Source organism: Saimiri boliviensis, chromosome 14 (genome assembly GCF_048565385.1).
Source record: "Saimiri boliviensis isolate mSaiBol1 chromosome 14, mSaiBol1.pri, whole genome shotgun sequence".
NCBI lineage: Eukaryota > Metazoa > Chordata > Mammalia > Primates > Cebidae > Saimiri > Saimiri boliviensis.
In genome coordinates, this window is record NC_133462.1 from 84,987,365 (window position 1) to 85,004,991 (window position 17,627).

The following is a 17,627-nucleotide window of genomic DNA, read 5'->3' on the forward strand; positions in this document are numbered from 1 at the left end:
CTGTAGACTTAGTTTTCTCACGTTCAAAAGAGAACCATGGGCTAAACTGGGAATGGCAAATACAAGACCTGCCCATTATCAGCTGCCCAGCCCACGCAAAGGCCAGACATCACTAATCAATTGTAGCACTCCCAGCACTTGGGAAAGCCATTATTAATCGATTGAGGTCGGCACATAAAACGGCAACTGACATTCCTGCATGAAATGACCTCTAAGGTCTCCTTCAGGTTGAATTATCAGAAAGTGGAATAGGTTGCCAGGGGCCAGAATCTCCTCTACCTAGAATTAGGAAAGTCCTACTGGAAGGCAAAGGAATACGTGAAATGAACTTTAAATTTCTATGATCATTTAGCAACTGAATTCAACTAAGCCAACGTTTATTAAACATCTTCTGTGATCAAAGATCTCTGCTAGTGAAGCTGGAATGCAAAGATAATGACCATCCTTTATCTCAAGGAACTAAAAGTTGCATAGAAGAAGCAGTCAGAATGGCCTACATGTAAATAGCGATACATAAGCAACACATGGGAGCACAGGTGCTAGACATAATTTTTTCCCTGTCCTAAATGCTTCAAGAAAACAAAACAAAACTCATTCCGTCCTCTCAACAACCACACGAGGAGGTACTTATGTTATGCCCATTTTTCAGGATGAGAAAACTGAGACCCCGTGAGGTTAAAAACTTTCCCCAAACTCACACGAGTTTAATAACAAAATCAGGACGAAAACTCAGGACTTAGGCTCCAACAAAGGATTCCAAGGGGATTAAGGTCGGTGTCACAGTAGGTAAACATCTGACTTGGAAAATGAGAATGATTTTAATAGGCAAGAAAAGGAGCAGGACCTTCCAGGCCAGGGAGTCCTGGGAGGGCCTGATGTGCTGTGGGCCTTGAAGAACACTGTCAGAGCTGATTGCAAGCTCGTGTTCTGTTCATAAATATTCCCTAGCAGGTAGCAACGTCCCTGGCTGTAGCAGAGGCTCAATCAATGTGGATTCTATACATGGTGTTTGGATAACTCTAAGGTGCATGTAGTGGGTGATGAGGTTGGAGAGTAAATTTGGAGACAGATTTTGCAGGACTCAATGCGACGATTATGAACAGCAACTTGGGATTCCCATTCTTGTGGAATTCTTAGAAGACCTGTGATGCAACTGGCCTTACGCAAGGATGATGATTCTGACATTAGTGTGATTGATGGATCAGAGCGGGGACAGCCCGGATGAGGGCAGATGGGGCAGGAGGCTGGTGGTCTGGGGCTGAGGAGACGAAAAGATCCTAAACAAGAACAGTGTCTGTAAAACGGAGGGAGGGCGTGGGCAGGTGAGTGAGTGAGTGTGGGTGAGCAGGCTCAAGATGATGCCACGGTGTGTAGTCTGGGTGACAGGGAAATGTGACACGCACACACATGCAACGATGAATTCATGACTACACACACATGTGCGTGTGCCCACATGCCTATGCTTCTGTGTCTTGGTCTGACACTGTTCTGAAACTCATTTAGTGGCCAAGTGCAATATGCTTAAAGGCAGTGAGATCTGATTCCACAATCTAGTGGCTCATCAGATTTACAAAATAGAAAGCAGAGTTAGCCAAATAGAATCCTCTAGAGTTTGAGTCATTGCAGCAGAGGCCATGCGAGGGCAGGTGGATACACACAGGAACAAAGGTGGGGGTTAATCTGAAGCAGTTGCTTCTTTCTAGAGTGAGGACCATTGCCTCTGACTTCAGAGTTGTTGATCTTAAGCAGGACGCTTCCAAAGGATCCAGGGAAGTATTCTATCTGAGCGTGCAGGAATTCTATCAAGCCCAGGAAGCAACGATTCCATGCAGACATAAAAATAATGGGATGAACTGTCAGAACTATCAATGTCAGGGGCAGAGAAAAACCTATTAGCTCAGCCAGTTCAGACCCACTACCACAACTGAGTCTAAGAGCTTGTCACCATGCAAAGCCACCTGGGAACAAGGTCCTCCCTGGGACTGACTTCCTGCTGAAACACATCCTGTTGAGACTATCAGATGGGATGGAGTGAGGAGTCCAGTCCTGATCTTTTGTTACTAGCTGTGTCACTTTGGCAAGTCACAGACTGAAACTCTACAGATTTCTTCACCTGTCACACAGAAATGTTTAGAAACATTCCTCCTGGGCTGTCATGAGGATTCAATGAGATTGTGCAATTAGCGCAGTGGCCAGCACATAGTTAGTGGTCAATAAACGTCAGCTGTGGTCCTCTTATTAGACTCATTCACAATCTGCATGTGTCTCTATGGATTGCATGCTGTCGCTCTCAGTCTCCAGGTAGAATTTTTAATCCATCAGGTTTTGAGTTGTTTGTAACAGATTCTGGCAGGAATCTTAGAGGTCATTTAGTCTAACCTCCAGAAAGAATCCTGGGTGTAATCCCCATGTTTCCATTTGCATTCCTTCTTACCCAAAGCAAAGCCTCTACATTGGGATGGATATACAACACACATGGAAACCAAACAATTAAGAGCAAGTCCTCGTGGGGCAGCAGGTGGGCAGCATTGAAATCAGCTGCTCTTGGCGAGGTGGGTGGCCACTGTAAGCGGTAAGTGCAGGAAGCTCTGTGGGGCGCAGGTTTCTGAATCATGGGGAGACTTTCCAGTGGCACTCAGGCTGAGAGATGCTCATTACCAACAAAAGGACGGGAGAGGGAGGGAGAGAGAGAACGTGAGGAAGAGGGGGAGCCAGAAATTCGAGGAAGAGGGGGAGGTGCAGAGGGAGACAGAGTGCAGGGAGGAGAAAGAGAAAGAAGGGGGAGGAGAGAGGAGACGGGGTGTAGAGAAAGACTTTTTACTCCCCCAGCAGAGGAAGAAATTGCAGTACAAGCATTGAAGATGAGCCGTAACTTCTTAAATTCTAGGATTTTGACCAAACGACACAGCAGCAAATAAGAACAGATATAGCCAGAGCTACGGAGATGCTGTTGATGACAATTCCAGATTTAGCATAAAGCCTGTCACCTGTCCTATTAGGCTCTATTTGCTGGGCTTCCCCTGCTGCCAGCTGTTACAAAGGATCCGTTGTTAAAAGTTCAGGTCCCTCCCTGCGGGTAGTCAGAGTGAGTTCAACCTGGAGATGTTAGACCGTCACTCAGCAGATCCCCAGGAGTCTCAAGGAACAGAACAACAGCTTCTCTCTCCTCTCTGTCTGCTAGAATTGGCCAGGGCCTGAGTTCCTGGCTGCAATCAGTTTTCCTTCCATTTCCCAGCTTGGGTGGAGGTCCAGCCCCTAACCCCAGCGTGGCTTGCTGGGTCCCTGAAATCCTTGGTCAATTACTGCCAGCCCCTGCTCTACAGCGACTGAGCCCTGCTCCCTGTTGTCCTTGTAGCAGTTTTGGACAGAACTTTCTGGCCTCTGCCCTTAGCCTTCCGAAGACACTGAGACCCCTTGCTGCTGTTACCATGCCTCTGGTCAGATCTTGGTGTCGATGTGGCCCCCAGCATGACTTCAGATGATCGACAGCCCTGGGATTCAGCAATGGCAACTTCCAGCTCTGCTTGACTATGAAGCCCATGTCAGGTTGAACTCCTCCACCCCATTTCGTCCGGTTCATCTTTTATTCACACTGAGAAATGCTGTCTAATTCTATAGTGGGAGCCTGAGAATTCCCTGCCATGTATACAGTGGCCCTGACACAGAAAAGCAATGAGGCCACTCTCAGAAGCAATGACCTCGTTTGTGGAGTCCAGTGCAAAATGTAAATGTGGGGCCCCTGGTTCCAAAAGTACTGAGAATTTCAAGACAGATGAAGCAGAGCATTAAGCCCAGCATGGGGGCCCTGTTCAAGGCTGCACTCCCACAAAGCCAGCCCCGGCCTCATGGAATAAGAGAGGACACAGCATACCCCAGAAAGCAATTCAGAACTGGGTGCAAGTACCTAAATGAGGACCTGGGCCAGTTCTGGACCGCGAGAAGAGGCTGCGTCCGTTCCAAAACACACCGTGGTCATCTGTTATTTATGACTGTACGTCATGTATTTGAATAAACTCAGTAACTTTATTAAGCTGAATACTGCCTTTTTTTTTTTTTTTTTTTTTTTTTGAGACTGAGTCTTGCTCTGTTGCCTAGTCTGGAGTGCAGTGGCGTGATCTCAGCTCACTGCAACCTCTGCCTCCCAGGTTCAAGTGATTCTTCTGCCTCAGCCTCCCGAGTAGCTGGAAGTGGGATTGTAGACACTTGTCACCACACCCAGCTAATTTTTGCATTTTTAGAAGAGACAGTATATTGGTCAGGCTGGTCTCGAACTTCTGACCTCAGGTGATCTGCCCGCCTCGGCCTTCCAAAGTGCTGGGATTACAGGCATGAGCCACTGTGCCCAGCCTGCTCTTTTTATAGAGTGGTACCTGTTCTTATTAAATAGCTTCTGTGGTTGTCACTGTCAGGCCCCAGATTGAAGAAGCCTCTAGGTATTGTTACAGTGTGAAGAGCTTACATGTATGTTGCAGTCAGGTTTCTGTTGCAAGCTGGGTGCAGTGGCTCATGCCCGTAATCCCAGCACTTTGAGAGGCTGCGGCGGGCAGATCACTTGAGGCCAGGAGTTTGAGACAAGCCTGGACAACATAGTAAAAGCCCATCTCTACAAAAAAATACAAAAATTAGCCAGGGTGGTCCCAGATACTCGGGAGGCTGAGGTGGGAGGATTGGTCAAGCCCAGGAACTTGAGGCTGCAGTGAGCTATGTTTGTACCACTGTACTCCAGGCTGGGTGACAGCAAGACCCTGTCTAAAAACAAAAACAAAACAAAACAAAACAAAACAGAAAAAGGCTGGGCACAGTGGCTCATGCTTGTAATCCGAGCACTTTGGGAGACTGAGGTGGGCAGATCACTTGAGGCCAGGAGTTTGAGACCAGGCTGTTTAACATGGCGAAACCACATCTCTTAAAAAAAATTAAAAATTAGCCAGGTGTGGTGGTGCATGCCTTTAGTTCCAGCTACTTGGGAGGCTGAGGCAGAATTGCTTGAACCTAAGAGGCAGAGGCTGCAGTGAGCCGAGATTGTGCCACTGCACTCCAGCCTGGGTGACAGAGCAAGACTGTCTCAAAAAAAAAAAAAAAAAAAAAGAAAAAGAAAAAAAAATTTAACCAAACAAAAAAGGTTGCCTTTTTAGTGGTGACTTGTGAAATTAGAGAGAGAGAGAGAGAGAAGTTTTTATTGCAATCGGGCTTGGGCAGCAGCCACTTTTGTTGTTGTTTTATTTTGTGTTTATTTTGTTTGTGTTTTTGGTTTTTTTGAGGCAAGGTCTTGCCATGTTGCCCAAGCTGATCACCTTCATTCTTTAGTAACACAAGAGGATTCTGGCCAGGTAGGCAGCAGTGAACATCTCGGGAATTCAGCCAGGTCTCTGGTAATCTTGAGGCTGCAGTTGGAAGGATATTTGGAAGAAATCCTAGTGTGTGCTTTGCATCAATCCGCCTCGCTTTTACAGGAAAGAAAGGAGGAGTCATGTTGGCTCAATCAGCAAATATTCTGCTCATCTGGACAAGGCTTTATAGCAGGTGTTGCGAGGGCCCTGAAAGAGACGAAGAGGCAGTCCTGGCACCAGAGAGGGTCCTCACTGAGGCGGTAGGTTGCTGTATAAACCAGTGGATAACGGGGTGGTTCGGCCTTTTGTTCCTAAGAATGTCCAGGTCCCACAGGCTGGGGAGGGCAACATTGGGTTTGTGGCTGGGTTCTGGGGGAACCCTGAGCAATTCTTACATCTTTTCTGAGACTCTGGTTCCTCATCTATAAATGGAGACGGTAGCTCCGTCAGACACGTTTGTCAGGATAAAATGTTATGCTGACTCTGATGGCACATCGCTACGCGTGTGAGCCTATACCAATATCAGATCACAATGACAGGACTTTTCTCCTTCCCTTTCCCTGTGTCTTCCTTCCAATCCAATCCATCACCCTTCCTACGTCCCTGACTCTCTTACAATTCTTTGGGAATCTTCTCCAGACCTTTTCCTGTCTGGGACTCACCTGTTCCTCATTTCTACTCCAAACCTCAATTAGCTGGCAAAGAACAGAGGATGTGTAAACTAATTTACATTTGGCCGGGCACTGTGGCTCACCCCTGTAATCCCAGCACTTAGGAAGGCCAAGGCGAGTGGATCACTTGAGGCCGGGAGTTTGAGACCACCTTGGCCAACATGGTGAATCCCCGTCTCTACTAAAAATACATAAATTAGCCAGCCACGGTGGTGGGTGCCTGCAATCCCAGCTACTCAGGAGGGCGAGGCAGGAGAATTGCTTGAACCCGGGATTCAGTGAATCGAGGTCACACCATCGCACTCCAGCCCAGGTGACAAAGAGTGAAACTCCATCTCAAAAAACAAAAAACAAGTGTATCCATTTGCACTGGCTACCATAAGAACATACCAGAATTGGGGACTTAACAGAAATTTATATTCTGGCAGATCTGGAGACTTGCAGTCCAAGATTAAGTGGTTGGCAGGGTTGGTTTCCCTGTGGCCTCTCTCCCTGGGTTTCCGATGCTGTCTCCTCCCTGTGTCCTCACATGGCCTTCCCTCTGCGTGCAGCAGCATCCCCGTCTCCCCTTCTTATAAAAGCGCCAGTCAGATTGAATTGGAATCTGCCCTAGAGCCTTGTTTTAACTTAATTACCTCTTCGAAGACCCTATCTGCAAATACAGTTACATTTGGAGGTCCTGGGGGTTAGGATTTCAACATACGAATTTGGGGGCACACAATTCATCCCATAACAAGGAGATAATGAGAAATAATCCCCCTCTTTTAAAATTCTTTGCATGTGTTAAGAGGATGCTGAAGGAGAGAAAACTAATGCAAAGCATGTCTGAAGAAGGATTTAGCATCTCAAGACCAGTTGGACGTGGGGGGTATTTTTGGCTGGGGACCCTCTTGGCACTCCTCACATACCAACATATAGACAGCCACCTGCTCTGCCCACGAACATGGCTGGCACTGGGTAGACAGACCACATTTTCATCATCTTTCTGGATTCCAAAGAAATAAAGCAGCCTCACCTTCCTGCCTCTAAGGAACAGCAGGATTTTTTAACTAGTTCCTTATATGGCAGCTGTTTCAGCTCTGCCTAGAGAATTTAAGCCGTCAGCCTGGCCAACTGTTGAATACCACAGGGAGAGGCATCATTTGGCTCCCAGGAAATAAGAACTCCAAAATACCTACCATCGCAGGGCGTAGCCCTGAAATGACTGCCACTTCTCCGAGCCATGAAGCCAGACTCTGCTCCCGCTGTGGCGAGTTGTAGAGAGGTAAATGACTGCCTGTGTTTTTGTGGGGAAGAGAGAAATGAGCTTTTTAGCTTTCTGTAAAAAGAGCAGGGCTCCTGCCTTGGGTGATTCAAACGCATTGCTAGAATATGGAACATGTCGTTGGCAGAAAACAGAGGTGAACCCAGCAGGTATGAGCTGCTTGCTAGGGAGGGTGTCAGGAACTCCACCTGTCCCCTGGAGAGACTGACTTCTTCAAATGAGATCCATGACTCATTCTTTGCCTGGAAAAGACAGAAACCTTTCATTATCCCCTTACTTGTAGAAAATAGGTTTGTGTGTGTGCGTGCAGAAATTTTGACAACATAGGTGTTTGAATTCAGAGACTGCTAGAGATTTTAGAACAAACAAGTTACAAATGCAAAATAATCTTATCTTGCTAATTGGAGAGGAATGCCCTTTCATATTGATGAGCACATACGTGCAGTTCATCATAAAATAGGTGAAGTGTTTTGCTCCATCCTCTGTCCTTGTTCACAGAAAACAAGGCTCACCACACATCCAGGCCATCATAATAAGGATTGCTTTCTTAGTCTTCATAAAGCTCTCGAGCTCTAAGCCAAAGGCTGTTGTTTGTTTCTTTCCATTTACAGCTTGCCAGCAGCCTGCTAGGTGATGGCCCAGAATCCATAACTAGCTGCAGTCTTGCCAGACAAGACCTGGGAAGCTTCTCCATCTGCCTGCAGTGGCAGTCAGACCTGTACTGATGAAATGGCCTAAGTGCAGGGAAGGCTGGGATTCAGATAGTCGGAGAGATGGGGGAGGTAGATGTTTCCCTAGGACATGCTTTTTAGTCATTTGCTGAAAAGACTTTCATTGCTGTGTAAAGCTGCCAGCTATCTAGAACAAAGAAAATAGATCAATGGGGCATTCTTGGAAATAATGGGCATCACCACTTTCAGCAAAGAGGAATAGGACACGGGAACAGATATAGAAAAGATGCTGAAGGAAAAGGTAGATTCTGTTGCCCAAAAGAAAGCAAGATAGCAGAGGTTTTCTGGAATATGGATTGGAATAGGAGGTGAATGGTGACAAGGAGACTGAAAAGGCAAGTCAAAGGGACATCTGTCTGGATAGGCTGTGTCATAGTGTGACAACAAGTATGACACAAGTTAAAACAATCCAGGTTCATTTTTTATGCATGTTAACATGCCCTCACAGATAAGCAGGAAGCTCCATCTCTCGGTCTCTTATGATCATCCAGTAAATAGGCTGATGGAGGCTCTGTTTGACACGGAGGCAGAAGAACAGAACATACCTTAATTTATATTGAACACTGAATGTTAAAGCTTCCACCCAAATTGGGCACATATGGCTGTTGCATTTTATTGCCAAAGCAAGGCACTTGACCATACCTAACTTCCAGGGTATAAGAAAGTGAAATCTCCACCATGCTTGGAAAGAGAACCAACATTTTTGGGAATAGCACTAATACTCATTAGTGCTACAGCAGACATCATAGACTGAGAAAAGAATGGGAGGGAGTCTCTGGATGGGAGTGGTAACCATGGTCACACACATTGGAGGAGCTGGGGCAGGCTTTGAATAGGGATATAAATCTGACAGGGAAATCATGTCATCAAGCTCCTATTTCTAAAGTCTTGACCTGTTGCATTCATACACACACACATGCAAGCCATTGATTCTCATCAGGTAAGTAATATAGCTTTAGGTTTTACTTTTGCCCCATTCTCTTTCTCCTGTCATTTGGGACATCAGTTACAACGATGTTAGAACATTTCACAGTGTCCTATTTAGCTCTTGTTTTTTGATATTTATCATCTTTTTTGCTTGTTTCATCTTAGATATATTTTTTCTGACCCAGCTTCTAAGTTTACTAATTCTCTCTTCAGCTGTGTCTAATCTGATCTTAAACTCATCCAATATGTTAATTTCATTCATAACATTTATCCATATTAGGATTTCCATTTGGTTTACTTTTTATACTTTATAGGCATAATTTCCAGTTAGTTATCAAAATTTTTAAGTGAATATTTTATATTCTTAAACATACTAATCATTTCTTTTTAAAGTTTGTGTCTATTATCTGGACTCCTTATCAGTCTACTTTTTCTGTTGTCCCTTTGGCTGTTAACTTATCTTCCTTTATGACTGATTATGTCTTGATAAGTGTCAGATATTATGTATTAAAATAGAGAGATAACTTGAGGCTTCGAATGCTGTTATATTCTTCTAGAGAGGGTGCACTTTGGCATCTGGCCAGCATCTAGGCTAGAAACACTAGCAATTTCAGGTCACATTAATTCAGCCAAGGATAGATAGATTATTTGAAGCTGAACTTCAGGCCCTGTGAGGACTAATCTGTTGGTTCACACTTATGCCCAGGTACCTGATAGCTTTGGGTATTTACTAGGATCCCTCCTACTCGGCAGTTTCTGAAACCTGCAGTTCCTTGATTTGCGGAGAACTCTATTCAGCTTTTCAGTCTTTTAGCTTCCACTTTCAGAATTTGCATCTGCCTCTGGGGAAAAGTGGTCCCAAACTCCAGGTTCATCTCTGGGCCTCTGTTCTCTCTTATACCTGTTTTCCTCACTGATTGGGTATCTCTCGGATGCCTCTAAATGGATGTTGTTATATTTCACTAGGCTTTCTAGTCGTTCTCAGTATGAGAACCATATCCAGAAACAAAACTCTAAGAAATGACGTTTAGATGAGATCTGAATGAGGAAGAACTAGAATTATCAAAATCTGGGGAAGAATGTCCAAGCAGGGGAAACATCAAGACAGATGTTTTAGGGTGAGTGACAATTTGGTTGCGTTCAAGGAATAGAAGAGCTATGGTGTGTGGAAATTAGGGAGCAAGGTAAATGGCTGACATGAGGTCAGCAAGGGTCAGATCACGTGGGCAGTAGAGGCCATGAGAAGGAGTGAGGATATTTTTTAAAGAATATTTTCTATTCACAATCACAAAAACATGGAATCAACCTAAATGTCCATCTGTGGTAGACTGGATAAAGAAAATGTGGTATATATACAGTGTGAAATACTATGCAGTCATAACCAAAAAAATGAGACCGTGTCTTTTGCGGGAACATGGGTGGAGCTGGAGGCCATTATCCTTAGCAAACTAACACGGGAACAGAAAACCGAATACTTGCATGTTCTCACCTGTAAGTGGGAGCTAAGTGATGAGAACATACGGACATGTAAAAGTCAACGACACACACTGGAGCCTATCAGAGGGTGGAGGGTGGGAGGAGGGAGAGGACCAGGAAAAATAACTAATGCATACTAGGCTTCATCGCTGGGTGATGAAATAATCTGTACAACAAACCCCTGTGACACGAATTTACCTGCGTGACAAACCTTTGCATATACTCCTGAACTTAAAAGTTCAAAACAAGAATATGTGAAGAGAAATGGACTCGGTTCTCTGTATGTGTTGTTGAATTGGCCTCTGCCTTTAGGGAACTTTCGTAGTGGAGTGGTTCCTGTGTTATGTTCAGTTCCTAGGATCTTGAAATATGTAAACGATCCAAAGGCTCTGCTTGTAGACTTGAGAACTTCATCCGAGCTTCCTAAGTGTTTGGTTTATCCGTAAACCAGGCTGCCTACCTGCATCAGAGTAGCTTCAGCAGATTGGAGTAAGCTCGGAGGTGCCATTCAGTGGCGCGGACTCTCGGGAAGGGGCCGATTGATGGAGTGCTTCTTACCTCTTCTCGTTTCCTTCTCTCCATTGTCTGTTTTTTGAGATGGAGTCTCGCTCTGTCATCCAGGCTGGAGTGCAGTGATGCGATCTCAGCTCACTGCAACCTCTGCTTCCCAGGTTCAAGCGACTCTCATGCCTCAGCCTTCTGAGTAGTTGGTACTACGGGCATATACTGCCACACCCACCTGGTTTATTTACTTTTAGTAGAGATGGGGTTTCGCCATGTTGTTCAGACTGGTCTCAAACTCCTGGCCTCGGGTGGTCCACCCACCTCAGCCTCCCAAAGTGCTGGGATTACAGGCGTGAGCCACGCGGCCTCTCCATTGCCTGTTGCTTTCATGCCAGCCAGTGTTCGGTCCCAAGTCCCCACCATGTCCAGGCCTTTCGGGAAGCCCGAGCCAAGCTTCCCCATTCCCTGAGGACGTGGCCCCATCTACTTATGGATCTCCGCCCTGGAGAGTAGTATATACATACTGAATGAAGGCATGCCTGAGTGAGTAGCCTAACTCACACAAGGACGTAACTCATTGTCCCTGGAGAGAGCTTGCTTACCTAAATGAATTCATAACCCCTAGATAACATAGAGGAGCTAATTTTGAGCAGGATTTCAAATTATGTTTTTTTTTTTCTCAAGAAATCTTCCATGGAAGAGAGTGCCTGTTCTCAGCATCCAAACCTCACATATCAGCCCCATTTCTCCCCCACCATTTAGAAATGGCTTACCAATTCACAAGTCACAGGAGACACAGGTTACTGCTTCCAGAGAGAGGCGTTGGCATGGGAAGACACGTATGAAAAGGCCCAAAACTGGGAATCATGTTTCCGTGAATGCAAGGGGCTCATGCACTGGGTTCAGCTCACGGAAACCTGAAATCCATGATCCAAGAGCCTGACTTTGTAGACGAAAGACCCCATCTGTCCTGAGTTTCAAGAATTGCTAGTTTATCCATAAACCAGGCAGGGAAACCTACATAAGAGCCTATGGACATTCAAAACAGCAAACAGCAGAGGCCAAACGTCAGAGCGGAACCCGCGTCCTGGCCTGCACTCCTGCAGTTTGGGGCTGCAGTCCCGTTGCCGGTGCTCAGCTGGGCTGATCCTCTTCTACATGCTCAAGGGTCTTTGTTCCATACAGGTCTCGGCTCTGGCAATTGTTCTGAACCCAGACATGCATAGCTGCAGGATTATGCCACTAACAGGCATTGCTGAAAAAAGAGGAAAGAAAAAAGAAAAAAAATGCCTTTCTTTGCATTAAAATTTTGTCAAATGACATTTTCTAATACTGTGTCCTTCAAGCAGATTGCACTCATGGTGAAGATCTCCTGGGCTTGTAAAGTCATCTTCTGTAGAAAAGGCCATCTGGCCAAGTAATCCCAGCACGTAGGGAGGCCAAGACTGGCGGATCACGAGGTCAAGAGATCGAGACCATCCTGGCCAACATGATGAAACCCTGTCTCTACTAAAAATACAAAAATTAACTGGGTGTGATGGCACACGCCTGTGATCCCAGCTACTCAGGAGGCTGAGGCAGAATTGCTTGAACCTGAGAGGCGGAGGTTGCAGTGAGCCGAGATCATGCCACTGCACTCTGGCCTAGCGATAGCTCGAGACTCCATCTCAAAAAAAAAAAAAAAAAAGGCAAACCATTCCATCTAAGGGGGTACAACGTGCTTTGGATGTGGATTTCTCGCCTTCCCTCTGTGCTCACTGATGAGTCACTCATATGGCCTTGTATGCAACCCACTGTCATTTCTCTAAGTACGTACCATTTTCACCCCAGAGCTCTTGCAGATGATGCATCAACTTGCTTGATTGTTTCCTGTGACGTGTGTAAGGAGTCAAGCAGCATCTGACCATTTCATTCCAAATGAGCCAGGAAGGGTCTCAGCACTGCGTTTTTTGACCAGGGAATTCAGGGGCGCAAATATTTGAGAACACACAGCTCTGGGCTCTGGAAACAGCACTGGCTTCCTGCTCCATCGCTCCAGCTTGGGCAATTAAGATCACAGATGGTAGGAGAACAGGACCCTTCTGGGAGCTTTCTTAAATCAGATTCTAGAAAGAATATAGAACATAGTCGTTGTCCAGGAAGTGGCTGTGAACAAACATTCTGGGTTCAAGAGCTTGAGCTTCTATTTACAACTCTGCATGCCTCACAGGCAGGTGACGTATTCGTTTTTGGGTCTTCGAGTTAGGTAAAGAGCATTTTATGGGGAAAAAAAATAGAAAATGAGAGAGGTAAAGTGACTTGCTCAAGATCACTTTACAAGGCAGTGCCAGGTTGTTCCAAAAGGACCCAACTTCCTATTCCCCAAGCTCAAGATTTGGCAGCCCTCTCTGTTAGCTGGCAGGGAGGGCTCTGAAGGGCCAAGTATTGATTCATTCAATTATTTTCATGTGGAAAAAGGGGCATAGTTCACACTAGGCATTGAAAATAGCTGTGGAGAAGGCAAATTTGCTCTCTGCTCTTACAGAACTTTCATTGCAGGAAAGAGACAGACGATAAGAAAAAATCAGGATCATGATCTATTCTATGAAGGAGGGGCACAGGATGTGGAGAGAGCAGGTTCCTGAAAGCAGCTGGGGAGGCGTCTCTGAGGAGGGAGTGTTCAGGATGCCATGAGGGAAGGAAGCGCTGGAGCCAGCCACACACAGTCTGGGCAAGCGAGTGTCAGGAATGGGAGGTGGAAGAACAGCCTGGCACATTCCAGAAACAATCCTAGGCCAGACTGGGCAGCACTCAAGAGAACAGGGTGGGAAATTTCATTTCACTCTGAACACAAAGGGAAGGCAAGAAGGGTTTTAAAGCAGTGAGGCCATAATTTGATTTGAATTTTTATTTTTTATTTATCTTTTTTTTTTAGAGACAGGGTTTCTAAGTGCAGTGGCACAGTCACAGCTTACGGCAGCCTCCACCTCCTGGGCTCAAGCAGGCCTCCCACTTCAGCCTCTGGTGTAGCTGGTACTACAGGCATTCACCATTGCGTCCAGCAAATTTTTTCTTTTTTTTTTTTGAGATGGTGTCTTGCTGTTGCCTAGGCTGGAGTACAGTGGCGTGGTCTTGGCTCATTGCAACCTCCATCTCCCGAATTCTAGTGGTTCTCTTGCGCCAGCCTCCTGAGAAGCTGGGACTACAGGCGTGCACCATCATGCCCAGCTAATTTTTTTATAGAGATGGGGGTTTCACCATTTTAACCAGGCTGGTCTTGAACTCCTGACCTCAGATGATCTGCTGACCTCAGCCTCCCAAAGTGCTGGGATTATAGGCATGAGCCACTGCACCCAGCTGTGTCTGGCTAATTTTTAGGGTTTTTTTAGAGACATGATTTCACCGTGTTGCCCAGGCTGGATACAAACTCCTGGCATCAAGTGATCCTCCTTCCTTGACCTCCCAAAGGGCTGGGATTACAGGTGTGAGCCGCCATGCCTGGCCTTACTTTGTACTTTTAAAAGATCACTCTGGGTAGTGTGTGAAAAACTGAGAGTTTGAAGGCAAGAATAGCAACAGGAGGCTGAGTATGGTGGCTCATGCCTGTGGTCCCAGCTACTCAGGGCCTAAGGTGGAGGGATGCTTGAGCCCAGGAGTTTGAGGCTGCAGGAAGCTATGAGTGCCCCTGCACACCAGTCTGGGCGACAGAGCAAGACCCTGTCTCAAAAAGAAGAAAAAGGGTGGCAACAGGAGTTTGTTGCATCAGAGAGAGAGAATGGAGAATGGAGGGTGGGCCTGGTGGTGGCCATGGGGTGGGAGGAGTGGGTGGGGTCTGAATACATTCTGGGCATGGAATTGGCAGGACATGCAAATGGTGGGTGTTGCGGTGGGCAGGATGAGGGGAGGGAGGAATCAAAGACATTACCTAGATTTTGACTGTAGTAACTCACCAGATGGAAAGAGGTTCCACTTATTGAGGGGGGAAGACAGAGGAGGAGCAGTTTTGCAAGTTGGGAGCGCAAAGAGTTCTTTTTTGCATATTCTAACCAAAAAAAAAAGCAGATGCGGGAATGGGTGGAGAAACACCCTCTCTCCCTTCCTCTCTTTCTCTCTCTCCCTCTCTCTCATTTCCTCTCTCTCTCTCTCCTACTGAAGATGAGTCTGTGTATTAAAATTCCAAAGCACAACAAACAAATATAATGAAAAATGGTGAACAAACTGAACAAGTAGGAACATTAATTCCTGAAGCTCTTCAAATAATAGAGCAAAGTCTGAATTGAACTTAAGTTCATTTGATTCCTCAGAGATAAAGGTGATAATAACACCTGGAAAGCAAGCATAACAAATGAGCCAAAAAACAAGCATCAAAAAGGTGTGAGAAGTTGGGCATGGTGGCAGACATCTGCATTCCAGCTACTCGGAGGGGGCTGAGGTGGGAGGGTCACTTGAGCACAGGAGTTGGAGTCCAGCCTTGGCAACATAGTAAGACCCCATCTATAAAGGAAAAAAAAAAAAAAAAAGGTGTGGGAGCTCTGATTCCTCTGTCTGAGAGCACAGTGACCCCTGGCCCTGGTTCCTTGCTTCCATTGGTCCCTGCTTCTCCATCAGCAGAAGTGAAGAGGGAGAAACCCAGAGTCCTGTACATCCCTGGTAAGACTCCCACTCCCCCCTCCTCCTGCCCTCTCCACAGTTCTCATCTTACTGCCAGCTCTGAGGCTCACTATGCCTTTTATCCCCGGTGACCTTGATCCCCATGAAAAAGCCAAGGTCACGCAGACTTCCCTTTCTCCTAATCAGCAAGGCAAGTCCTCACTCTCTGTTCTCCTCCTCTGGGGTACTTTTTTACCATAGCACTTACCGTTAACTGATGTACTCTATGTTTTATTTAAATGTTTCACTGAATTACTCATTTATGTCAGGAGAACATATGCTTCTGTATTTTATTACTGCTGAGACCCCAGAACACAGAATGGTGTTTGGCATTTTATAGATACATAATAAATGTTGTTGAATGAATGAATCGCAGAGATTTAAAAAAGTAATAATAATGAAGAGCTGCTACTTTAACTCCTGAATCCCAAATCCCAATTATAAACTACAGGAAGGACAAATAGGGTTATTGAAATAATAATAAAAGCATAGATTAGGTAAACCTATGGTGAAACTGCCTACAATAGAAGAGAGAATTTATGGATTAGATTATACTACCAAGAAAATGACCCAGAATACAGCTCAGAGACAACAACATTGAGAAGACAGGTTGATAGGCTCCACTATATGCCCAACAGGGGTTACAGAAGTAGATAATAGCAGAGAATCAATATTTAGAAGAGTTCGCTGAACTGTGAAAGACGTGAATCTTTAAACCCTCAAATTGAAAATGCACGCTAGGTGACTGGCAAGATAAATTCAAATGAACTCGTCTCTATACACAGAGAAACATCATAGTAGAACTGCAGAGTGTCAGGGATAGAGAGAAAAATCTAAGAAGCTACCAGGGAGAAAAGATAGGTTATTGCAGAAAGAATGTCAGGCTGACCGTCAACGTTCATGAGCAATGAAGGGTACCAGAAATCAGTGCTGGGATAAAATAACTCATCAAAGTGTTAGGTCAAATAGCTGCATCGGGAAATCTATACACAATTAAACCCTCTTTCAAGAATGGGGAATGTAACGAAGACATTTTCAGACATATGCAGGCTAAGAGTTTATCACTCATAGCACTTCTCTGGAAGAATTGCTAATGAATCTATTTTCACCAGAAGAAAAGTAAGCCCAGAATTGGGAGTGGAGCGTAGCAAAGACTGGTAAACAACCATATCAGGGAAATGTGCTGGTAAAACTAATGAACTACTGATCATTCCTATTAAGAATAATTAGTATTTTGGCCAGGTGTGGTGGCTCACGCTTGTAATCCCAACACTTTGGGAGACTGAGGCGGGTGGATCACGAGGTCAGGAGTTCAAGACCAGCCTGGCCAACATGGTGAAGCCCCGTCTCTACTAAAAATACAAAAATTAGCCGGGCGTGGTGGTGCACGCCTGTTATCCTAACTACTCTGGAGGCTGAGGCAGGAGAATCGCTTGAACCCTGGAGGCAGAGTGGGTGACAGAGCAAGACTCTGTCTCAAAATAAATAAATAAATAAATAAAAATAATGAGTATTTTGTCTTAAGGCAACAGTGGAGTGAGGAAGTGGTGATCACTTGCAAACATAACTTTTTGAACAATTATCGTGGCTTTTCCTGATGCTTCAGGTTTCATAATCTTCTATCCTTTCATCCACCAGCCAGCAGGTATTCAGGGACCATCGGTTCTGCAGATTCCACCACACACTCTGGGTATGGCACACGAGACGGTAGACACAGCCTCCCTCCCTTTTCTCCCTCCCTCCTCTTTTCCTTCCCCTGTCTCTACTAAAAATACAGAAAATCAGCTGGGTCTGGTGCCGGGCACCTGTAATCCCAGGTGAGATTACTTAGGAGGCTGAAGCAGGAGAATCACTTGAGCCTGAGAGACAGCGGGTTGCAGTGAGCCGGGATCACACCACTGCACTCCAGCCTGGGAAACAGAGTGAGACTCTTGTCTTATTAAAAAACAAAACCAAAAATCCTCTTTTTCTTTATAAATTACCCAGTCTTGGGTATATCTTTATCAGCGGTGTGAAAAGGGACTAATTTCCTTTCCTCCCTCCCTCCCTCCCTCCTTTTCCTTCTTTCCTTCCCTCCCTCCCTCCCTTTATCTCA

At 45.6% G+C, this 17,627-nt stretch overlaps 1 long non-coding RNA gene across 2 annotated transcripts in view; it reads right to left on the reverse strand.

The window, feature by feature from the left end:
- Nucleotides 1-5,133: 5,133 nt before the first annotated feature.
- The window catches only part of LOC104652541 (uncharacterized), a 30,364-nt gene continuing 17,870 nt past the window's right edge, over nucleotides 5,134-17,627 (reverse strand). The window contains exons 2-5 of one of the 2 annotated variants that reach the window (XR_012513612.1): nucleotides 12,720-13,008; nucleotides 11,677-12,158; nucleotides 7,180-7,277; nucleotides 5,134-5,537 (exon numbers count right to left, since the gene is read on the reverse strand). This is a non-coding gene — a long non-coding RNA (uncharacterized LOC104652541). Of the gene's footprint in view, nucleotides 5,538-7,179; nucleotides 7,508-11,676; nucleotides 12,159-12,719; nucleotides 13,009-17,627 lie in introns of both variants that reach the window. The other variant, XR_745858.2, reaches the window with a different exon arrangement.